Raw genomic sequence first — 26,429 nt, 5'->3', positions numbered from 1 at the left:
ATAATCTCAATTGAGCAACACTATGGAAACAATGAACTACAGAATTAAGATAAAACAAAAACTGCCACACATAAGAAATTAACCCCAGATGAGACAGCATAAAGTACCACAATAGCGCATGTGTGACTAATGCGTCGTCAATATATGCTTGACAAAAATGCGATCCAAAATATTAGGATTTAATCACCAGGTCAACAGCCTTTGAACCACATTCAAACATTTTCAGCATGGTAAGAGTGTGCGCATGAACATAGCATATCTGAACTCTACTTCAAACTGTGCAAAATTTTCTAGTTGATGAATAAATAACATTCAGTAAAGAATAAACAGTGTGAAACTTCTGAGAACAGGGGTAAATCTGTAAATGAATCGTGTCATTGTTGAAATTGATGGAAAATGTGATTATGCCGTAGTATACTAATTTTTGGGACACATCAATGGAGTAATACGAAGGTGCAGTAACTTTGGCGTCCATTGCCCTTTGATTTGCATTAGTTTACACTGTGCGTAAACTTGTAATATACGCCAAATTTAAGGATGGAAAAAGCAGCTCTTTTTTTTCCCAGTGTACCACCTCCAGTACAGCATGAGGGCATTTGTTGTGGAGGGGGACAACACATGTTCACAAACACAGGTATCCAGTATGTGTGCTGTAGGGGCAAGCAGGCCTGGACTGGCACACACATACGGAACTGTTTGTTGAGAAACCTGCTTGTTAGTTCTGCTGCCTTTGACTCTCCAACATTCTGTCAGAGCAGACAAAGAGATTTGCACCAGACATGGTGTGTTTTTTTCATCTTTGGAAGAAAACGTGTTTGATGAAAGTATTACCCCGACAGCTGAGCAAGCTGTGCGCTGCAATACACACAAACAAGGCTTGACTACTTTTTCCAACTTCTATACCAAGCCTAATGTGATAAAATGCTATTACTGAAGGCAGAAAAAAGTTTTCAGCCCTTCCTTTCTATTTTTGTGCAAAGATGACGAGTCTTAAATCATGTTTGTGTTTTTCTGCCGCCCCCGAAAAAGGTATTGATTTTTAAGATGGCCTCTTACACCATGCGAGCAACACCAAGTGAAGAAGTAACTTTGTTTTTCACATAGCGAAGAGTATTTTACTGTCAGGAGGCTTATCCCCATTTCTAATTCAGTGAGTTCCTTACCTTGTGTTGAGTGAATGGAACATGAAATTGGACCTCTAGATTCTATATTGCATAATTTTCTCCGGTAACCAATTCATTCGGTTTCTTAAATCATCCACCTGCTGCTGTGCGGAGATGTCATTTATTCGCCTGACCTTATAATACCTCTAAGCTGTGTCAAGGTTCAGCAGTGCTTGGTGACAGAGATGGACTGAGCTGCTAATCTCCCTAAACTGATCTCCTCTGACACACTCACTCTGTCACCGATACCCCGAAGCACCAGCCGCCTCTTCCTTCGAGAGTAGTGACAGGTGAAAGAACTGAATAAGTCTTATATCTTGGTATCGCCTCAGATCAGTCAGCATGAGGATGGGAGACTGGAACCGAATTCTGTCAAGGTCACTGTGCACTGAACACTACTGTCATTGTTCTGGAACAAAAAAATAAAAGTCGGGCGACATCAGCAGATATTCGGTGTTTAGGATATGGGGCATATGACGATTAATGATGGGGTAAGACTATAGCAAAACCTATTTGATTGATTTCTACAAAAACTGGAAGGTGCACGACGGATCCACAAAGTTTGGTGGTTGTTAGATGAACGTGTGGATTCACAAATAGGCTTCGATCAGACAGCAGGGCTGAATGATTAATCACTCTGAAAAGGTCTCAGTTGGTTTTAGTGTTGCAAGGAATGCTTTGACATTTTCTTCCGAGATGATAAACAATTAAGAACATCTTAAATTGTGATCTTGAAACGACGAATTACTAAGCTGAACACACATTTGCTGCTTTCTTCAAAACTCTCAAATGTCTCAGTGGGATAAGGGCCTTTGAGAATGCCTTAAAGTTTGGCAAACGTGTGACTTTGAATTCGTCTTGATAAATTTTGTCCCCTAAAAAAAAAAAAAAATCTTGAACTCAAGTACTTTAAAGTAAAATAAATACAAAAATAATTGCAATCAAATTACACTGAATGGATATTGACTGGATAGTCAAAAAAATGACTGAATTAGAGAAGCTCTCGACATTTTGTATTCAGTTGTTTGCGATAACTACTAAGACAAAGACTTTTTTTTTTTTTTTTCGCCGGCGGACACAAGGATGTTCCATGCGCTTTGGTTTTCAGTTATTTTTATTTGGCACTGTACTCTCGGTGGGGCACATTGAGGAAAGTAACTTTGAGCTGGCAAAGCTTCTTAAGGAGCACTAAAGCTAATAATGTGTTTGTGAACTGATTTAAACAACTATTAAATCCTCTGTCTTGACCAACTGGGCATTACACATGAACATGATGAATTGAAAGCAAAAACAAAATTATGTTAATGGCCAAAACACAAACACAAGGATTATAAAATGCACTTTTGGCCTTCATCGAGAAAGTGCTTTTTAGATTATTGCAAAAACCTTTTGTAAACTTCTATCAAGGCTATATTAGCAAATGTCTGTTTTTGGCATTTGATTGTATATTGAATAGTGATATGCGTTGAATTAGACTGTGATTTATGAAGCTTATTTGTAAGGGTAAGGGTTTGTCGCAGAGATTCTAGTTTACATCCTGACTACTTAGCAAGTGAGTGAAATTCAACTCAGGGTCGGGGTCACCGTCATCCAATCACTCTCTATCGCTCTCCTTGCTGCGTGTGTGTGGTCTGCTATCATATATCATATCGACTAGTGTAAGAATGACACCGGTGAAGAAATCCAAATCCGCAATGATGGCAAGCAAATATGAGCTAAATAGACCGCATTCATAAAATGTTTAGATTTTAGCCCATTAGTGAAGCACTTCAATTTTGCTGCCAGACGACTTTGCATCACCTTCACGAGTGACCTCCACCGATCTATCGAGCAGCCTTTCAGGAAAGAAAGTGGGAACGCCTCTTCAAGGGAAATTAATATTCAGAGAGGATGCTGTCCTCAGCAGCACTAATCTGTATAAAATCTCACTTCCTTTCATTAATTAAGACAAGTATGCCCCGGTGTATCACAGTTATTTACCTTCAGAGTTTGTTGTTTTGGCAGCCTGTTGACTCGAGGCAAACAACATAAATCACATGACAACACGACTTAAATTTCCAAAGTGGTGGCGCAGATATGTACTGTATGTACGCCTTTGGGTTTCAGGGGATATGTTGCATATATTCATTATTATTATATGATGGAATTGCTTTAATAAGATGAATAAGAATGTAAATAGAACCTTTCAAGGGACCCAAGGACTTGCGTTACTGTGGTGAACAGTTAAACCACCTGTAAAGAAAAAAACACTTCCATAGTGAATATTTTCAAGCCTGTTTCTTTTCAATACTACTCCTTTTCCTTACGGTATTTGATGAACTAAATTAATTAACACATTGACTGTCAGCCTAGTTAAAATAGATTTTTGACCTATATAGCTGCCAAATTCAAATAGATCTTTGATGTCTATAATCATCAATGGCGGTGAATGAGTAAAACAGTCCATTAAATGGCTTAATATTCGGTTTGGCTGTGTTTAGATAGTTTGTGATGAGGTTTTATTGAAAATACAAGGTTTTAGGAAGCTTGCATTCAACAACCTGATTTCTCGCTCCCTTTCTTGCATGACTTTTTCAGATGTATAACAGTTCTGCACTTTATTTCTTCTTGTAAGGCGCAAGGACACCTGTTTTAAATTGATGGATTAAGGAGGTAGAATCAAAGATGAAAATGTGAAGGAACATATGTAGTGGAGAAACACTTTAACCGCCACGAGGTAAAAGACTGATCAACATAATGTTTGAGGGGGGAAAAATAGCTCTGAGTGAACGTTGAGTGTTTTGTCTGTCCTATCAAACGCAATTCAAGGTTTTCTCTTAAAAGTAATTCTCGTGGACTTTTTTTTCTGTAAAATAGTCAACTTTAAATGAAAAATTATAATTTGAGGGTTGTTGATCATATGGAGAACCTTTGAAATAATGCTGCCAAGAGATTAAAAATAATTAGATTAATTAGTATCTGTAATTAATTGATCTCATTTTTTTATTTACCTAAGTGAGACATTTTTAAGATGGTGTTAGCGTGCCAGCTGAAAATATTTATATTCAGAAAAAATAATTGCAGTTCTAACCTGTGCAAAGCAATGACTCTAATCAATTTATAGAAAGTATAAACTTTGAGATTTAAAAATAAAATAACGTTTTAACTATGACTGTAATTAATTGATCGCAAATGATCTATTAATCAGACACCCCGAATTGGATGATTTTTTTTGACTGTGAATTTATTAGATCTTGATACTCCCCACTTGCACAAGGGATATAACTGACCATGTCTTGTGTTTTCATGAATATCTTTAAATACTTTAGACAAAGTAAGATTTATTCCAACTGTGAAATGAGAAAGTAATATTTATTTACATAATATGCAAAAACCTGCCACTCAATCATGGATTCTTGCATTAAGTAATTAACAACATAAAAATGCGACAAAGAAACAAATTGACAAAGATTTGACTAATACTGTGGTTGTATTTTGCATTGATGTAGAGCTCCATTGTAGTATATTATGATATGTCTGATGTATTGGGTATTTACTGTACATGAGTTAAGAATTTCATTTCTTTTCTCATAATATTTTTTCATCAATGTTACCATGACTTTTGATGTCTGCTAAATGTACTATTGGTTATATGGCCTCATGCTTTTGTTTGGCTCTATGATTAACTGTTGACCAATCCAAGGTGAAGTCAGATGGGATAGGCTTGAGTCCTTTGTGACACGCAATACGATAAGTGGTAAAAAAAAAATGGCAAGTTATTTTTGTGTTAACCTGCACCTAATAAAATGGTCACCAATTAACATGTTGTTTTCTATTTTATTTTTTTAACGTGTATAAGATATTGTGTTGACGTGGTCTTCAGAGGTCATTGAAACCCCCGGTTAGTTTGGTGGTCTTTGAGAGCAAGAATAACCAGTTTATTATACTTTTATTAATCCATTACATCACTCAGCCCCTGTGGGAAGACTTCTTTGAGCTTCATAATTTTCAGAATTATGGCCTTACCAGACAAAGATGGAAGAGAGGACATGGAGAGGGCAAAAATGCTCCTGGCTCAAGTTTCGTCTCTAATAAACTAATAAATTAAGGGCACCCCTTTTTATGACTTTGGGAATGGAATTAAAGTATAAATTCCTCCCTTTTACCTTTCGATATGTTCTCTCATTAAGACAGGACTGAAATTGCACCACCTGCTGCTTGGGGCTCTCTGAGCAATTGTTCTTTTACAGTGTTGTGCTTTTTCAAGCCAAGTGTGTAATCAAAATCTGAAGCGTTGTAATTAGAGACGGTGGAGTTGCCTATTCCTGTGTGGGTGTGTGCCGAACAAGGTGTGGAGTTAATATATTTTTGTCTGCATTGAACAAAGGTAAGCCGTTCAGTACATTTTTGATGCAGCATACAGTATTACTGGCTCGGAATAGCCTTTGGTCTTTCAAGTAGCTATAAGGAGCAAAATGGAGCTGTTGGAATGGTAAGTTATCATTATTGTTATTTCAGCAAGACAGCTTCCTTATCATATGCTGGTTTGCCAGTATTACAAACCACGAAACTTCAGACGCTATAATAATGTTCCATGCAGTATACGTTATAATTAAAGTCAAACAATGAAATAGAGAAAAGGTCAAGCAAAGACGCTGTGACATGGAGAGTCAATGCAAACCAGATAGCCAAAACAGTAACAGCTTCAATTTGCAAGATAAAATCGCGGTCCTGTAAAATATGGCATATGTTTTAAATCCATGCCAATGTTCACAGGGTACCAAATAATGTATTATCTTACAGTGCACACTATGATGCTTTTCATACTCCTGCTTTTGTGCTACGTTCTCAAATTACTCTCTTCTATGATATTATACTTTAGCGCTCAGAACAAACTGTGATTTGTGTTTGTAAAATTGAGATTTAACCGATGGAAAGTGAAGGAATTTAAGAATGTGCTATGGTCTCCTCCATCACTCTATCTCTTCCTTGACCTCTGACTTTTCCTCATTTCCGGGGTGGAAGTATGTTGTGAGAAGAGAAATTTTGGAGAAGAGACATCGTGCTTGTCTCACCATGATCGGGTTATGTGTGTGGGATGGGATGTAGGTGTAAATCAAACACATATGTCGATTCTGGAGATATGGAGGAATAGATTCAGGTGGGTGTTGGACAGCAATTCGATTATGAGAGGGGCAAAGAAACCCAAGTAGTTTGTCAGTGATGCCATCATTGAGTAAAGAAATATTGTGAATCTGAAAAGGTATGTCATATTTATTTTTTCACTCCAAAACAGAAAAAAATAAAACAAGTAATACGACGGTTTTCACAAAATTCCTGTTATACTGTATATGTATATATTCGCTACTCTTTGGCCAAGTCGATCTTCTCATAGATGTTTTATTTAGCTTAGAATTTGCATTGTTCCCACATTAATATGCACAGTGAAGCCATTTTCAGGCGATCTCAGACTGTAAAATATGTGCGGATGTTTTAGCTTCTGTGAGACTTAATCATGCACAAGCAGGCTTTCTGGGTCTACGTAATGGTTTTAATTAGCGTCAGCAGAGAATTGTTGTGGTAAAGATTCTCTAAAGTCAGGAAGTCATGAAGGAGCCAGTAATGAACACTTGAATGAACAGAGCTGGTGTGTACAGCAGCCTGACTTTGTGCTAATTAAGATCAAATTGCACTGCCTGGTCTTTCCATTCTGGATTTTACATTCTTCTTTTGTTTTTTCCCTGTTCAATTATGTAATTTTGTTCTAAATTTCACTGTCTCGAAGCTGCTCACATCTCCACCTGCTTTACTCTTAACTTCCTGCTTAATGTGTGGTGACGTGCTGATGGCAAAGTAAATGTAAATTAGTTAGTCGTTGAACCCTGAGTCATATGTTCTGGACTTTGTCTTTTGCCTGTTAGATAAAGTAAGACTTTCAAAAGGTAGCAAGAAGGTACCGAATTTCTCCAAGGACAAATAGTTTCTTTTTCCCTCATTTTCAACCCCCATATTAGGAGGGTCGACTTACAACCACATAACTCAAAACAGACCCATTTTTTCCACATATCTTTTTTTTTTAAATTATTTTGAATATGAAATAAGTAATATTTAATTTACAAGGCTTAAAATTAATATATTTACCTCTAATTTGATATGTATGCATAATTTTACAGCGTTTGCACAGAAAATCGAGAAAATGCAGTTTTGTCAAGCGCTGCCTATTTGCCTCTTTGTTTTCAAGTGTTATGAAGCTCCCTAAATTATTCCCTGCACAATTAAAGTGTTTATGACGATAACTGTGGAGCAAATAATCAAGATTATCATTGTTTTGAAGGACAACCAAAATGAAGTTTGAGAAGTCCAACTTTGAAATACAATGTTACAATTTACATACTCCAGTACGTTTAGAATTATTTGATTAAGAGTACGTTATCAGTCTACAACCACCACATCTGTATAAATATGCACCAATCCACCTATTGTAATTCGGAAGAGCTGTGGAACCAATTCCATACAAGACTTCAAGCAGGGACACACTGAGGTGGTCTGATGTGGCCGATGCCAATCAGATAACGTCGACGCCGTGGTGAGGTGAACCTTGATTGGGTGTTGATCCATTGCAGATGGCTGCCTTGGATCACATCCACATCAAACCACCGAAGACAGTGTAAAAGACACCCTTACTCGAGGAATGCACATGAAATGAAAGTATAAACACAGGCAGACTTTAAAGACCATTCAATTATCTTCTGTATGCACACACACACACACATACACTCTGCATTGCAAAGGCTGCAGATTTTCTGTAAAAAGGGTCAATGCTGGGGACAGAATTAGATGCCGATGCCATCTGCGCGGCACGTTTCTCTGGCATCCGACAGACGCCCCCTTTGCCACTCGTGATCTCAGAGCCTGATGGCGTTCCGGCGTGCAAGGGAATCTTCCTACATGCTCTTCGAATTTTTATTCAAACGTGAACAGAGAGAGAATTGCTGAGGCAAGGAGCACTCCTCGCATTTCATCCGTTATGGCCTCACCGTATCGAAAAGGCATCGCGGTTTAAATTAAGAGGAGACAGCTTCTTAACCGGCCTGGAAAATGTAATGTGACAAAGCAAACAACTGACAATTAGGGACATTGCTAATGTTAATTTAACAATGTTTCTTGGCCTACTGCAACATTGTGATAATGAAGACCTTCCAGTTAATGAGGAGTAAAGCAGAATAATGAACACAGTGAAAGTTGTTAGTCAATATCTTTTCATTAACCACTTGAATCTTGAACTCGGAACAATTGCTTCGACCTCGACTCTCAGAGATAATAAACACTTCTGGTCTTATTTTGAAAGTTATATACAATTGTTAGTAGCCCATACTTGAGTGGCTCAGAAGAGGAAATCTGTTGGGGGCAGCATGGATCAGTCAGTGGTACAAATGTCGTTTCACGGTTGTGGGTTCAATTCCCAACCATGTTGAAGTGTATTATGCTACACAGTTTGGTTGAATCATGTTTTATAATTTCTATTTTAAAATTGGCTTCAGATGAAAATGGGTAAAATTTGACTTAAATATATGCCCCACGATGGGAGCAGGTGTGCTGCCCCTTTAAGGGCGCAGGTGTGCTGCCCCTTTAAAGGAGCAGGTGTACCGTTAGCACCGATTGGTTGTGAGTATTCCAAGCTGGCAGTGCTAGTGCATGCTCACAGACAGAAGTTTGAAAGGTTTTTTTTTTTTTTTCCCTCTCTCAATCACGATCCACTGTTCCTCAGCTGTAGTTCAAGAGGCATATGTCTGTGAGTATCAGTCATTCCTGTGTTTAGTTTACGTTTGTATACGTAACCTCTCTTTACCTTCCGGCAACTGTACAATGCTAATGCCCTAGCGGGTTTTTCAATATAAAGTTAGTATTAAGCTAATCGGCAATTGATTTTAAGACCAACAGCTGGAAGTTGTAACCCACCTGTGAATATTTTTGTTGTATTTAATCTTTGTGTAGAATGACAGAAAACTACTTGTAACTGTTTATTTTGTATTTTCTTTATTGCGTTGTCACATTGTTTCTTCATTATCCATAAAAAAGAAGAGCAGATCCGTTGGGGAAACTCAGTTAGCTAAATGCCAAGTTGACAACCATCAATGAGGGCAAAATATAAATAATTTATTTGACAATTGCTAAATTAGACCCAATATGCATTCACCGTTCACAAGCTTTTGTTACCAGCATTTATTACTTTTTTACAAGGTCATTTTTGTTGGATTGTCCCCATTTTGGAAGAACTAATTCAATTTGATTCTGTTCTGCATTCCGTTTTGATCAGAAGCCCTCATAGAGAAATGAGTGATTTGGCACTCACTTTTTCCTCAAGGGCAAAATGATGATTTGTCGATGCTATTTTTAGAGGCCAAAGCTCTGAAGGACCAGATGCTGAAGCTTCTGACCAATCATCTTCCCAAAATAATGTAGACACAAAAAACATTACCAAATCATTTAATTTTCACAGCTCATAGAGAGTCATCGTATTCTAGCAAGGCAAACTTCTAAGCACGCTTTTGACACTTAAAATTATGAACAAATGAGATGTACTTTTTTTATGGCGGTGTAATGAGTGGAGGCTTCAGCCGAGCACTTCAAGCTGAGGAGGCAAAGTCAGCTGTCATCCTTTGTGGACTCTAACAATGAAGGTATAAGCAATACAAATGGGTTCTCTCTTCTAACGAGACGTTAGGCCGAGTTTCACACGGAGCTTTTAATCGTCCGTAACATGCTCTGTGGGAAGATAAAGCGAGATAACAAGCAAAGTCTTGAAGCTGAAAGGATGTCTTGCAGAGTCACACCATAATCTCATTGCAAATATATTGGCATGTAGCAAAGTCAATTTCCAGCCAGTATCCAAGGGTTACATATTCTTTTTCTATTGTAGTAGTAGTAAATATTTTTCTACAGCCAATGAGGGGAAAAAAGATTCTGTCTGATTTGTAAAACTACATTTGTCTTATCTGAAATTGTGTTACTGTGCACATCTTTATGAAACCCAAAGAATAACGGCATGCGGTGGTTTTCAAAGGGAATCACTATAACATAATTAAGGAATGTTGCTTTGTGATCAAATTCATTTGTTCTTAATTTGAAAAGAAAAATGAACTGTTCCTGTCATAGCATGAATAATATATGAAAGAGGAGATTAGATTTTCTGACACCTACAGAAAACATGTTGAAATTCTACATACACCCTGAATTGCCTTCATGTTCCCCAGTGGTACTCTTATTTCTAATCATTTAAGAATCGCTAGTGTGGAAAAGTGGTTCTCAACATTATTTCAATGATGTACGTCCCTGTGATTTTTTTTATTTTTTTTTTGACTCAAAAGTACTCAAATTGCATCATGTGTACATGTGTACAATGTAAAGAAGAAAAAAAAAGAAGTAAAGGCATGCAATGTTTTGCAGAAGAATCACTATAACCCAATTTAGCAAATTGGGTCATGGTCCATTTATTTTGCTCTTAATTTGAAAACAAATGTCCTGTCATGGCATTCAAAGCAATAAATTAGTTTTGCTAATACCTATAGTAATCCAGTTGAAAACTCATGTACCCCATGAAGTGCCTTCAAGGGATACTTTTTTTTCCCTCACCAAAGTTTGTATTTGATCAAGGGGCCAATTGAATTAATATTACAGTATTTCAAACTGTTGACTTTGATAGTTGTCTAATGTTAGTTAAAATTAAATACAGCTGCGTTGTCAGCCACCGTATTATATGGAAGTTCTAAAAGTCAATGTCAGGCCAACACCATTTCCAAGTTCACTTTCCGCCAACGTCCGCTCCGTGCTTTGTTTTCCGCCCCGCACTGAAAATAAATTAATGGGCTCCTGCAACACTCAGCACTCAGTCAGTGAGTGGCACCCCATTGATTTCAAGGTGTACTCTTCGGCATATATGGCTCTCTGAATAACCCTTTAAGGTGCAGGAAGAGTGCTCAGACAGTTCACCGCAAGCATGAAGCTCAGGCTGGATAAATATTTCAACACTTGGACTTTGCTTATTGATTAGGGCAGTAATTTCCACACATGCCACCCCTGGGAGACAGACACTAATGATGCTGGTTCCACCAAGTCCAGCCAAGGCTTTCTCACAAAGATGTCTTGTCAAATGTTACGTTAAAGACATTAACAGCCGTCGAAAGTGTTGTGATTGTTTCTTTCGTTCTTTTTTTATTTTTTATTTTATTTCTTTTCTTTTCGCGGCATGAGCAAACTCTCGTACTCTTGAAGCTTTTCTATTTTTCTTTCTTTGTACCGCTGCATTGATTTGCCCATTGCCCATTTTAACATTTTTAAACATTTAATTTGTGCTGAGTGGTATACTTGGCATTGGTAGGTAGAAGCTGAACAATTTGGGAGTTGGAAGTTTGAATCGGTTCAAAAAATTATGAAAGTTATTGGAAAGAACTCCCATAATTGAAATATTAACATTTTTGTAGGTATTTTATTGGTAATGATCAGTTTTGATAGCTCGGAATGTTAAGACTTTTGTTTTTGAATAATGAATTGAAAATATGTATATATGTATATATGTATATATTATTATATGTATGTATAATGTAAAATGATCACAGAAGCATGTGTTTTTTTTTTTTTAAATCTGCATTTTCATTAGTTTTCGAAGAGCATTTCCCTGAATGATTTGGCCTAAGTATTTTCTCCAAATTGTCCAGTAACCTCAGGGATATGACTAATGTTCTTATACGTACAGAAAAATAAATGACAGCCATCCACTCTCATTGACAATTATTGACATCAAAGATGCCTTGTAACTGGTTTGGCACTCGCTGCCATACACAGTCAACAATGACTTTTTAACTTGGCTGGCAGGGATTGTTCTTTTTAATTGTTGATCCACTTGAAACGTGACCCGCTTTAAGCTATGAAGATGTGAATTTTTCTCTTTCTACCTACTTCTTCCAGTTAAAAACATTCAAACCTGCCAGTCTCCGAGTGCTGTTGTTCATGATGATTTCTTGTCCCGTTTCCCCAAACCATGTAGTAGGACAAATGAACAGAGCGAAATGTATTCTTCTCACTCTGCAACGTTAGCCCTTAAACTGCAGCAGGTCATTCCCTTCCAATCCTATTGTCTGCGAGCCCGCGGCGTCGCCGGCGCTGATGCATTTGCCCGAAGCATTCCGATGGCTTGTCACTTTTTTTGCCTCTGGCAGGAGGAAGCACTTGAAATCCCAGTTGTTTGTATGTAGCTGATGCCTCCTCCTCTAAAAGCAACCTCGTATTGGATTTTGTGTGTCCCCCATGGGCTCCATAAAGAGTAAAATATCTCATGAAGACGCTAGCCCCATGCTGCGAAATAGTGGTTTAATATATGTTGTTGTGTCTCACATCCTCTGGGGTGACGCGGTGATGAGAGCTTGTTTCCCACCTGTGGGGCCACGGTATCAATTTGTGCTAACGCTAAGGCAAGTCAGGCCTGCCTCAGCAGCGGGAGAGCTGAGAAAAGGGAGCACCGATGTGCTAATTACCTCGCCGTTAATGTGCGAGCTGACTTCCTCCCGTTCATCTTGGCCCTGCGCCTCGCGCCATCAGCATAATGAGAACATCACTTTTTACTCTGAATACCTAAATATCTTCTTAAGTGATCGATAATGCACATCATCATAAATCACACCGGGGATTGCCTGATATTATTGCAAAAGTCAATACCGTGCACCGCCAAAGACTTTGGAGAGCGACTAATGGTGAGATATGGCTGCCTTTGGGGAGATATGAGCGATCTTCATGCATATGTATGCCGCAAAGTTTCTAACCCCCGAGCAGGAGCGCAATAGTGGCCGGTGCTCGCCAGGCACTCTCGGGCCCGCTGTGTGGCATCGGGCCCAGCAGGAAGAGCCGCGTAACTGCTGTCTGCTGGTGAGCTCGGCCACCCAAACGCGCCATTAATTCTTAATGCAATTAAGACCGCGTCTAGGGGAAAAAAAATGAAGTGTCCTTATTTAGCCGACCCCCAAATTATTTGGTTCTTGTATTTTGAAACCCACAAGTTACAGTGGAAGAATAAAATCATAGATTTGTTAGAATGTTGAAACACCATCGTATAAAAATCGAGTGGTCACAGTACAACCTAAAAGACATCACCAATGTCAAATTTTAATTTAGCGCGAGTGTATCAAAAAAATATAATAAAGACAAAAGGAACAAGTCCATTTTTACAAGCGCTTGAGCTACATTATTATTAAAAATGAAAACAAAGGAAAAACTATGGATATTCGAGAGACCGTTGTCAGTGACATCACCTCGACATCCGCAGACTCCACTCATGTATTTTGTTAATGAAGACTCCCCATTTTTCGCTTCTATGTCAAAATACCTCATTGAAGGAGAAATTTCCAAATTTTGTGGGTTTTCATTTTTTGCTTAATTCCAGAGACGTGAAGCAACAATTTTTATTTTATTCTATTAACCAATAACAATATGATGTTAATACATATTGTTTGTTTTTGTCATCAATACTAGATTAATTAAATCAATTGGTAAATGAGCTTTATTGGTTTTATCATACACTTTTTTGCAAAATAAAATTATATCTAATTATTCGATGAATCCATCAATAGATTATTCAATTCTATAAATATTTAGTTACAGCCTTAATATATAGTGTATACGTCTTTTTTCAATTTTTTCACTTTTTGATTAGTCTGTGCTCAGTACTTTGTTCCAAATCGAATTTTAAATGTTCAACTTCATAAGGTTCTCTTGTTATTATTATTTTTATTATTATTATTGTTATTATTTTTGTTGTTACTGTTATTATTTGTATTGTTGTTCCATCCATCCATCCATCCATTAGCTAACGCTTTGTCCAGGGTCGGATCACGGGGGCCGCACCTTGAGCAGTGAAGCCCAGACTCCCCTCTCCCCAGCCACTTCGTCCAGCTCCTTAGGGAGGATCCCCAGAGGTTATTGTTGTTATTACTATTCTAAAGAAAGTTGGATTGGATTGGATTATATGGTTTTGTTTTGTTTTTTTTTATTGTAAAGTGAGACGTGTTCTAGCTTTCTCTGGCAGAAACATTTCTTATCAGCTACAGCCATTACTTGTTCATTGGACTTGAACAGGGACTCTCCCACTGCAGCTTGTCACTGCATTGAATCATAGGAAAGGGAAGGAGAAACATTTGTACCCGTCAATAGCATGCTGTCAGTAGTATTTCCCAAATGAGGTTTTGCATCCTGTTTTTGCTTTCAGACTGAAATTGCTGCTATTTCAAAATCTTTTCTGGAGAACAGGGATAATTCATTTTTTTGTCATACTTACAAGCATGCACACATTTATCTAATGATAAATCCTGTACATCACTTTTTAAAATCCTTTGCAAGTGATACACTGCAATTTGTGTTTTTCAATCAGATTTTGAAGCTGGTCCAAAGCCCTTTTAATAGCTCAACACAGAGAACTCACTATGACTGAAATTGATTTAAGTAAGGCAGTTTTTTATATAATTTATATACAATACTAGTTGTATATGTTATAATTTTGTTTACATGTTTTGCAAATGAGTCGTTTATGACGTAAAATTAATTTCATCTGCACAAAGCAGCGGCACTGAGTGAGTTTTTCTCCCTAGGATGCATACTGTATTGCAATGGACTTGGTGATGCAGCTGCAGAGGCACCTGCATTTGCAAGCTCATATTCAAAATCTCAAAGGAATCATTTCCAACTGCTGATTGGACACCTGTCAGCCCGCGTGGTTCGCCGGCTGTTGTTAAATTGTAGCTAATGATTGGTAAAATTCCATCCAATCATGCAGATTGACAAGAGAATTCCATAAAGGAAAATCATTTGTGTCAACTCTGCCACGGAGAAGGTGACGGCTGGCTAAATTAGCGTCCGTATAGATAATACATTTGATCCTGATTAGCGTATGCGAAGCGTCAGCATTTTTGCGGGGAATGCTGACATCAAGCTGAACGTCCTCTCAACGTAGTCAGAAAGTTTTCTAGGCACGAGCCATTTGTGTGTGTAAGAAAAAAAAAATATAACGAGCGCATGAGAGTAACTTGTGTACAAGTGCCGTGTGAAGGTATCTTCTGTTGGATGTGTGCATGTGTTACTCTACAGTCCCAAAGGGGAGATGCTGAATAACAGGCCCTGTTTGACAGGCCGGGACGCTGAGAGCTGTCAGCTCACGTTGCAAGGCCGAGGATGAGGAGCAGGAAAGAAGGAGAGTGGGAAAGGAATAAAGAAGGAAAAGAAAAGGAAGAAGGGGATTTAGAGAGGGTGCTCGGTGTGTTTGGGCTAATAGGAGACCGGCGTTGCGCTCCTCCAGTAAGAAGAGACAGTGGAACTCTCTGGACAGTTAGCACAGCGCATCCTCGCATAGATTTCCTGTCAGATGATGTCTATAAGAGGAGTGAGCTCGTCGATAGAACAGCAAGGAAAAGAGCTATCCAGGATGCAGGAGGGAAAAAAAATGCACCTGGAATAACCGCACCTTTTCATGTTTTTGTTTTTGCTCCCCCTTTTTTGCACGCACATGCTCTGTCACGCATCGAATGCAAAAAAGTCAGCCAAGGAAGAACAAGAAAATGATGAGGTTTGGGATTAATAAAATAAAATGAAGTGTGTATGTCAACCTTCAGGTCATAGGGAGAATGTCTTCTATTTTTTGTATTCATAAGAAACACATTCAAAGGGAATGTTTAAATGGATGGGGATGTTTAAATCTAGATGTATATGAATAATCTACTGGCATGATGAGATGGAGTGAAGATTAAACATCCCACTGTTGTACATTTTTCATTGCTGTTCATCCATTTAAATTAGTTTGAAGATATATGGCCTTTTTTAAATTGTATTTTAAAAAATATATTACATGGACATGCCTGCTTCAAGTTCGCTTTGGGTTGACAATGCAAAAATCAAATTATTAATTTGCTGAATTTGCTGAAAACATTTAAAATATCGTACTGAAGATATGTCTTTCAAATAGAAAAATGTACGGAATAATTTTATTTAATGATGCAGTAAAGTATGTGCATGTATGTTAATCAACTAATAATTCATCAAATAATTTTTCATTTTCAATGTTTTATTAAGTGTTTTAATTTCAACTATTCATAAACATCATTCATTAAAACAAGCCGTCTTCTAGAGAATCAAATTAAAACCATTGCTTTCACAGGGTCAAATTTAAACATCATTGCTTTTTAATTTTTCTGGATCGAACCAGTAATTGTCAATTTTAAATATTGTCCTATTATTGTTTTTAAAGAAAGGGATGGACATTAACACATTTTTGTATCCAATTCATCAAATCACCATTTCTTTAATACTAAAGTAGTTATTAGTCAAGCTTGATTTTGTTTTGCGTTAACTGTATCTTATGTAAATGAAGCAAATTCTCAAATATCACGTACAGCACAAATTGCAGTTGGCAGTGATCTGTGGTGACTCTTACATTTTAATTGAGGCATTACTGGGAAACATAAATGACATAAGAGAGCCTCCAACTCACAGAAGTAAGAGTGATGTTATTTAATGCAAAAAGTAAAATGTCAGCATTACCATACATTGCTAATTGGGTGCACTTTGCCTTCAGTTTTAAAATGTGGTTTTCTTGAAAAATAAATGGCCTGCTTGTAGATGTATTATTGAGTACAAACATCACTGAGATGTTAAAATGAGAAGAAAATGCGCAGTGGTGAGATCAAGCTGAATTCATTTTGAGTATGTGCAGTCAGTCGTTTACAATACAGTCATTTTCTGACCAAGCCTGCGTGGAAAAATGCGTTTCATCTAATTGAACATGTTTTCTGGGGAACATGTGTTGCTGCGTATGGGAAGACTCAAGATCAACTAAGGTAGCACACTGTAGCTACTGGCAGAACAGGAGGAGTCGACATAAGACTTGATTAATTTGCTGAAGAGATAATCTGATCTGCATATCTATCCATTTTGACAAGTGTATCTTGGCCTTTTGACCCCATAAGATTTGCTCCATAAATATGAGTGACGCTTCAAGACCTCATCATGGTTGGAGTGGTGGCCCAATCGAGATGGAATATTTGATTTCAGAAATTGGAAGGACTAGGCTTGTGATGTTCATTCCTGTTCACGTCCCCTCACTGTAAATGTAAAAGATTATGTCCCTAGTACTAATGCATGTTATGTCACAAGTTCCCAGCGTTAGCATTAGTGCTAGGTTTTTAAAGTAAAACTATATAAATGGCCATGTTAGTGTTGTTGGTGACTCTCGTAAGATTAGTTGCGAATTCATCAACTGTAATCTGCCACGGAAAGTAAACAAAACCTAAAAAACAGTTCGTAGATGTGGGGTTCAAATCTGCTGCTCATTTTTCTCCCCATGCGCATTATAGGACACTTAGGGTACATTATATTATATTACTGGAGGTTTGCATTTTAGTACGAGAGCTCAGTAATCCTTGGCTTCCTATCCGAATGTGTGGCAATATGTGTCTTTCTCTATTAAATTCTTTGAGGCGGGGGTTAATACAATTTAGCCTGGATTGCCTGTGGATGTGTTTATTTGGGGATCGTTGTCAGCCCGCAGGCTTTGGTGCACTCTCACCCCTCTGTTAAGTGGGAAGATGTAGTGTAGACTTCCCGGGCAGCGCCATCATTTTCCTCCCACGGTATCGCTTTTTAATAAGTGTACGGAAATGGAAGAGGGCTTGATGCGTTATGAATTTGTTTCTACATATCACCCTCAACCCGCGCTTCTCATTTCATCAGTTTTTTTTTTTTTTTTTTACAAACGCACCGTAGTGGAGTCCAAATTGTGTCACGTGCTAAATCTCTGTCAAGCACATTCAGTTATAGTTCCCAGAAAGGGACAAGACTTGTGGCTCTGGTCCATTGCATGTTGTCATGTGTCCAATGTTTTACAACCTCATATTTCATACATATTTGAAAAAAAATAGAATAACCAGATTCTAATTTTATCTTTTTTCTCCCTTTTCATACATTTTATGTACCACAATATTTTCCAGATGAATTTTAACTTCAACATAAACAAATGGTGATCAATATATAATTAACAGAGTTCCCTGTAAATATTATTACGCTACACTCGAGCCAATTATATTCACTATAGAATAGTCATACATTTTTCAGACTCACAGAAGCTCACAAATATGATTTTTGTTTTAATTCTATATTGCACTATGTATCGGCATGTAGTATCATGTCTGATGTTTTTATTATTCTTTTGCAACCTCTGAGTTTGCCGTGCTGACATTTGTTCTGCCTCAAGTATCAATAAAATGATAGTGGCATGGGGTATAATGAAGTTTAAATTTAGCTGTAGCTTTACTTGTTTGAGTGGGGGTTGCTGTCAAAACCAATAAAGTCAATTTCTCCCCTAGCAAATTTAGCAAGCATATTTTCTGTTTTTCTTTCACTGTGCTTTTTAACACACAGTATCAAAATTTTCTACTCTAGATGCATTATGAAATCGATTGATTGGTGAGATTGCCGATCTTGGAGAATGTGGACATAGTTTGCAAAATGTGCTTGGAGAATTAATTATTGTGCTTGCCAGCACTACAGCTCTGGTTCACTTATCATGTTAATAATAAATAATCATCTATAAGCTAGAGAGAAGCTAGAAAGTAGATCAGTAAGCTACTTAGCTCCATGGGATTCAGGAAAGTGTAGCACTCCTGGTAAGCAATTAAAAAAAAATGTCTCAACTGTAGAAACATCTTCCAGGTGTGGAGTCTGCTCTTCAGAGTTTGCCTCATCTTTTGTGTGGAATGCAACTGTTTCCACAACAAAGCAAAAAAAAAAAAAAAAAAAAAAAAAAAAAAAGACAGGGACTGTCTGCTGGGATGTCTTATTGTACTCACCACAATGTTATCAGCTGGATGCAGTTTTCCCAACATTTGAAGAAAATCAGTCCGATCTTTGACTGCAGACTGCGCTATGAGGCAGCTGTTGGGAGTCTCACCAGCTTGAAGAACACTAAGGATGAACATTTTCATTTTTCCAGCTTACTCTAATCCATAGGAAAAAGCTCCTGTAGCCTTGCTTTTCCAGAAGATTTGTTTTGCATCTGGCTATATATATATATATATATATATATATATATATATATATATATATATATATATAGGGCATCCTTTCAGTCATTTTCCTGTTTTTTTTTTTCCAAACCCCACACCAACCCAAGACGGTGGCATGCATGGTTACAAAGTGTGTCATACCCTCCCAGCGATACAACAGCTAATCGTATTGCAGGTTGGGTGCAGCCTCAGAGACTGCTTTATTATTATTATTTTTTCTTTTTTTACTCTGCGCCCCACTGATTAGATTCATAATGACGTGAGCATGAGCATCAGAAGCCATCGCTACCTAGATCCAACGCAAGATTTTGTGGACATAAAATGGACTTTGAAAGACCAGCTGGCTGGAACTTTCTGTCTTTATGATTGAGGTGTATTGCTTATTGTGTATATGTACTGACCAAACAATCAAACGAAGCACTGCAGAATAATCAGCGTGTCATATTCATAGACATTTTTCCCATGTGTGCCTTCCAAGCTATATCCTGATATAAATTATGTGTGTTTACCATGTAATTAAAAGCTTCTCTTAAATTAAGGTAGGATCCTCAGTTTAAAGTGAGCGAGAAAAAAAAGTCTTTTTGACTTTGACTTCAGCTACAACACTTTTGAGATAAAGTGCGCTTCAGGTTTGAGGCTACAGAAAAAAAGCAATTTAGATTTTATTAAAAAATATGGGTGATTGACAGGAAATTAAAGTGGGCCCGGACTGGACCGGCTGTCAGGCTGATCTGAAAGAAGGAAAACTATTATTCTGATGCTGAATATGTTTGCTTGTTTGAAAGTCTCCCCGTCACTGATTTTTAATTTCCTTGTCAGACGTGTTTGCTTACGAGCACAATTGTACGTTTGACAAAGTCTGCAGTCAATAGTTGAATTTGTATTACACAAAATTCATCTCCAAGAGATCTTAACGAAGCACGTTGGTGAAGAGCGAAACGCCGTATCGTTTTGAAAATCCTTTGGGGTTTTTAAATTAAATTTGCTCATGAGTGAACTTAACATGGTGTGCTAATATTTCACAGTACATGCATTTTGTCTTTAAACAGAGACTATGGTGGCCAAAACTTGTTTCCGTCAAAAGTTTGGAAACACTTTAACGACATTGCTCACATGCACATTTAGAGAAACAAATCCAAGATACTAACTCTTGGAAATGGAGTTGAATGAAATAGAAAGTCCTTCCAAATCATACAGCATTATCCACCTTATAAAGCTGAGGAAAATTCAGAGATATGCAGAGCTGTTATCTGAGGAAATGGTGCTTAGTGGAAAATTCTAAATTATTAAGGACTTTCTCGTGTGTTTTTATTCACATATTTTGTGAACTATAAACAAAATAATTCCATCCATATATTTAATAATAGAGTCCATAAAGGCAATGGAAATGGGGTGTTTCCAAACTTTTGACTGACTGCAATATTGATAAACCTTGCAGCATAGATGACGTGTGTTTATTGGCTGTTTTGTAGCAAAATGAAAACGTAATTTACCCCAGAACACAAAACCATTCTTTCTACATTGAATTTATTGAGTTTTAATGCACACTATTGTCATAATAGAAATAAGAACCACAAAAAATATCAGAAGACCACAATATAGATGACCCTCGATCAAATCCACCAAAATCATGCTGCAGTATGTGTGCCGATACATAGTGACGTGGTTCCAGCAAGTGTAATGTTCAGATGACATTTGGGCACCAAATTGTCATGTACACAGGTAACCTGCAATGGAAAATCATTATTCATGGCATTGCTTCACACATCTCTTTCCAGTAGTTTATTCATGCAGTTCCAGCCCTGTGATGTGACTCATGTGAGGGTACAATATTTGATTAATTTGCTTCAATGGTAGAGTAAATTAGTTCTATATACAGTATATGTTGCATGTCTTATCAAGCCATGTTTAACACAATTCTTTAGAGACCACCGATCGTTTTGTTTTAGCACCCCCCCAGCTTCGAAAAAATATGATGCAACACACAGCACTATTTGAATTCATCTGACAAGCTGCGTTGAGATTGACCACCATCCACTGCTGTTAATATTCACAATGCCCTAGATTTGTCATAGATACTGTCTCTGATGCAGCTCTAGGCTACTTCACTATGGCACAGATTAATTATGTGGTATATTTAGACATATCGACTGATTCAAGGAAGAAAAAAAGAGGAAAAATAGAGTCCCCGTATGCCAAGATGAAGCACAACTCCTGTCAAAAAAAAAAGCATATACTATGGTTGAGTTAACTTAGTGTGATCCGTGATGCTCTTGGCAGGCTTGGACACGTCTCCACGTGGGCTAATTAAGTTAGACTGTCATAAATGGCTTCAGAGTCAGACTACACCTCTTGTTTGATACAAGTGAATCATGAGCTTACTGTGACTGTCCAGCCGCCGATAACTTTTTCAGAATTAGATGGTGGAGGCACCGTATATTTAAATATCCCTGCAAAGTCTCCAGTTTAGGAGACGATGTAATTCAATGTGTCACATCTGCTCCCAGATGAGCTCAGTAGGGTTTACCGTTAATACAAGTGGTTTGCGAACTGTACGAAGGACAGCTATCATGGCTGTGTAATCTACTTGCATCACACCATCCATGCCACAGAGGGCTTTGTGTTAGTCCAAAGAGGAAGCGGGTGACAGCCCACACAATCAATATAAATGCGAGATCAAGTCCATTTAGGGGACTTGCCAAGGTTAGTCATAGGATTGCTGAAGTTGGTAGATATGTCTGAAGAGGGATATATATCATCATTTGTCAGAATATGCGGCACGTCCTTTGGTCTCTGTGGTGCGCAAGCACCATTGGTGAAAAACAAGACACATGGAATTTCTTTATCAATTGCCGATCAAATATTTTTGTTTTTAAGAGAAAACCCAAATCGAATGTTGAACATTCCGATGAAAGAAAAAAGAACATTGTGGCTTTCCAGGGCGAGAAAAAAAAATGTCTCCAGAAAATCTTTTGAACCAAGGTACTGCACTTGAATTATTTGGGGATACGGTTCAGCCCTTGAAGCATCACTTTTTTATCATTCAGCCTTTTGCGTCATCTTTTTTGTTGTTGTTGTTGTAATTTTTACTTCTACTTAGCCCTCAAAATTGCAATTCATGTTTGTTTTATCTGAAGGGAAACCCATGTGCTGAAAAAATAATTTCATCGAATTCAAATCATGATGCGAGACCTAATTAGAGAATTAAGTTTTATTACTAGTGTGGTATATTTTGAAAATATTACAATGATATGACAATTAATCTTTGACTGTGGTGAGAACTGGCAATGATGCCAAATTAAACTTAAACAGTATTATCAAATATTTAAATTGTATTATTGTTATTTATTTTATTCAATAATAAAAAAAAAAAACAATGTTGAGATATAGCAACTTAATTCATAAGTGTCAAACTCAAGGCCCAGGGGCCAGATCCGGCCCAGCACATCATTTTATGCTAATTAAGTATTATTGAAAACTTCAAGTTTCTGCCAAAAAGGCAAAATTTTCCAGTTGTCTTCATTTTTTCCAATTTATTTTCAATACTCCTTTTGAATAGTTTTTAGAGGACCATACGTCAAACTTATTTAATTTCAAAGTCATAACAAGCCTCCGACAAAAAACTATAATTACAATGCGGTCCATGGTAAAAATGAATTTGACACCCCTGCCTTAGTTGGTCAATATTCCAAGACATGGACAAATGTCATGCTTCCAACGTTGTGAAAAAGGTCCGTGAAAAGTGTTCTCTGATGCCTGCGTGATTATTCATCTATTTTTTTCCTTTAAGTAGCTGTAATATGCCTACTATTTTATAATGTTGTAAACCTCAGACTTGAACTTTTCCACGCACAATAAAATCTGAAATGGTGGCAATATTTTCTGCATCACAATGTGTGCTACAATAAATGACAATAATCAGTCCACGGCTGTACCACTGAGCGGAATCTGATTTCATGCCCTATTATCCACTCAGAATATAATTAATTTTGACAGATGTGACAAGGATCTGAAGTGGATCCCATTGATTTCAAACGGTGTCACTGATGTCAAAGTGTCTTACTCTCATTAACAGGCATTGACTTTCTTTGCCAAGAGTTGCTACAAGAAGCTTTTATAGCAATGTTAGTGAAGTGCAGACTGTCTCCCATATTGTCCACGACTACAAAATTATTCAACACAGGCTTCTTAGTAACGTCAACAAATTGAATGTTGTTTGACTATACAATTGAAGCTGCTAGACCAAACTTCACATAACTTTCCCACCATGCAAACTCGTTAGAAAATGTCTTTGAAGTATTTATCATGAAATCAATGATATACAGTAAATGTACTTTTTCATAGCTGTTTGACTTGTCTTTTAGAAAGTGGGAGTAATAATATGAGTTGTTTTTTTTTTTTTTTTTGCACCAAATCAGCACAGCGTAGAGCAACTGTTTTATCAGTGGTTTAATTGACAAAACATTTGCTCGGTTTTTTCATTATACCGCCAGCCAGTTTAAATAGGCCAAAGTGTTGCTGTTAGTGGAGTTTGTGAGCATTTCCATGAATCTGTGTTTTATTTTATTCATAGAAAGCTCAATTCATTCTAAAAGAGTTAAAGTCAAGCAAGATTTTAAGTGCAGGAGTGGCTCGAAAATCCTTATTCACTCTAGTTTCTTTTACAAATTTTACTGCGGTGTGTAAATTGACACAGATTAGTAGACGTATTCATCACAGAGGGTTTTTGTTGTCGATTGTGGCGTTTATCCAGTGTGATTGATGTTGCGTTTGTGGAAGCTAGCAAAGCAAACACAGGCTGGCATTTAGTAAAGGTTTCCCTCTTCCTTTGGGAATCTATTGTAAAGATATACTTTCATTGTGGCACACTGTGTTGACAGTTTTTTTTTTTTTTTTAATGTTTTGTCCATTAGCAGATGAAGCCCATGTAGTCGTAAATGAACCACAATGTTGTGAGCCGAGAAGTAATAGTAATATTTGTTTAGATTTTATATTTTAGAATTGCCCAAATTAATCATGGAAAAAATTTTAAAATATAATTTAATAATATATATAAATACTGTATATGATTTTTAATCAGTCAATAATATGAGATTAATATACAAAAAAGGATTTGATTTGAAGGTTGTTCTCCCCTTCACTTTTATTAGGAATGTCCAGATTCCTACCAAGTGAAAAAAAATGTTGAAAATATGACTGTTAGGATGTTTTTTTTTTTCTTCCTTCTCAATACATTGTCATGATATTGGAAATGGAGTTTATCAGCTGATCCTCAAAATCAGGTGACTGACTCAGGTGCAAAAAAAAGTGTGAATGGGACATTCATACTTTTGATTGTACATTCATTTTGATGTTCTTTGGTTTCCTTATGAAAACTGAAAGTGTTTGTTTTTTTTTCATATGTGTAACCTCAGCATCACCCAGCATAGAGGTTATTGTGAGATTATCTTGTATTTCACCTATTGTTTCAATCTACTGCAGGGTGTGTAGTTTAACATAATTTATGAGGCAGTCAAATTAACGTACTGACATTTCTGGAATTTTTTTTAACTGGGATACACTATATATCATTGCTTCTAGTTGGCATAAAATATAGTCTAATTTCTGTCACCAAATTGCCAGGTTCGACGGAGGCATGCCATTGAAAACATCGTCAGTACGCCGTAGACCTGTACTGTGTGCATGTGTCAACAAATATGTGTCAATAAATGAAGCGTCCCTGGAATGACAGGTAAAGCTGGATGAAAGCTGAAGATCTATTCATGCCGAGTAAGAGAAGTGTACATCACACTCTGTGGTGGATGAATACTCCCTCTAGTTTGTAATACTGAATAATAAAAGTCATTTAGTTTTCTGCTTATGTCTGTATTTCAGTGTGGGTTCATGAATTTCCAGCATGTCGCCTGTTAGCATTGAATAGCGGGAATTCTCAGAGGCCAGGTTCTGCTCTCCAGCTTAACAGTATGGTGCAGCTTTTTTCCTAGCTCAAAGAAAGAGGGGAAGAAGGCCCGTTCAGGAGGTCAGCTCCGAGCTCTTGACATTGCTCACTGCTTGTCTGTGGTTCTGGGCAGAGGCTCATTATCACGGGGGCTTCTTGGAAGAGACTGGCTTTGTTAGGATACAGCTGTAGGTGTTGAGGGGGTGAAGGCAGAAGGAAAGAATAGATAAAGTGGAAGTTTCTCTGTGGTCTGCTGCAGTTGGTGCTCAAGGGCCAGTTGGCTAAAATATGAGGGTCTGCTATTGTGTGTGACAATATGTATTCTTGCCAGTTTGTTTCTGTGCTGTGTTGTAACCGATGAATCATGCACAGGTGCAGTCACAATGACAGTATTTTACCCGTTTCTACGCCTCTCATTTTGCTTGTTTGTGAGAATCGGCGCCCATCTGATATGTTTTTTGGTCCTGTGTCGACTTTTGGCTCAAAGAATTACCAATGTTTGGCTAAATATTTTTTAAAATTAATAATGAATAAAATAGCACTTTTTTCCTCCCAATTCTTTTCAAGAGGTGTCAATGATATACGGATGTTCACTATTCGCAGGATGTCCTTGTACTTATTCTTTGTGAATAATTCCTTGTGAATATTGTTAAACAAAAAAATAAAAAAAAAACAAAATCCCTCCCAAAAATTATTTTTCAGCTTCCAAAATGCATTGCAAAGCGCAATTCATGACGTCATAAAGATGTATTTCTTGTCATTTGTTTGTGTGATAACATATAGTGGTGCCTCAACTTACAAAATTAATTGGTTTTGGAAGAAGCATGATGTAAAAAAACAAAGAAAAGAGTAAAGCATGAACATGATGGTCCTTTACTTTTTAACTGCTGTCCTCATCGTTTTTTGCCCTATTTAGTTCATGTTCTCTCTCAGAAGTGGTTTTTGCTTGGTATTTTGTAAAGAACTGACTTGTCATTTTTTAACAATCCTTCAAAAATGTCCAAGGCAAGGCATCTTTTTCCAAAAAAGGCCCATCTTGTCGCATTTAAAAATTTTCTGTGTAACGCAGCCTTCATCAATCACCGATTGTTTGAATTTGTCTGCTGCTTTGTGGTCGGCGCTACTTGCCTCACCATGCTGAAGAACAGAGTGAATCCAGTCCTCTTTTTGAACTTTTCGAACCACCCACACGATGCCTTAAACTCCCGGTGTTCTTTCGCAGATCTTCCCACTCTTGCACCCTCCTTCACGAGG

At 37.4% G+C, this 26,429-nt stretch overlaps 1 long non-coding RNA gene across 1 annotated transcript in view; it reads left to right on the top strand.

The window, feature by feature from the left end:
- The first annotated feature begins 8,816 nt into the window (after positions 1–8,816).
- Positions 8,817–26,429, top strand: part of LOC148417013 (uncharacterized) — a 115,628-nt gene continuing 98,015 nt past the window's right edge. Inside the window, exon 1 of the long non-coding RNA XR_015867035.1 lies at positions 8,817–8,934. This is a non-coding gene — a long non-coding RNA (uncharacterized LOC148417013). The remainder of the gene's footprint in view (positions 8,935–26,429) is intronic.

Source organism: Hippichthys cyanospilos, chromosome 10, assembly GCF_059441005.1.
Source record: "Hippichthys cyanospilos isolate Australia breed blue-spotted pipefish chromosome 10, RoL_Hcya_1.0, whole genome shotgun sequence".
Lineage (NCBI taxonomy): Eukaryota > Metazoa > Chordata > Actinopteri > Syngnathiformes > Syngnathidae > Hippichthys > Hippichthys cyanospilos.
This window is presented reverse-complemented; position numbering and strand designations above follow the sequence as displayed.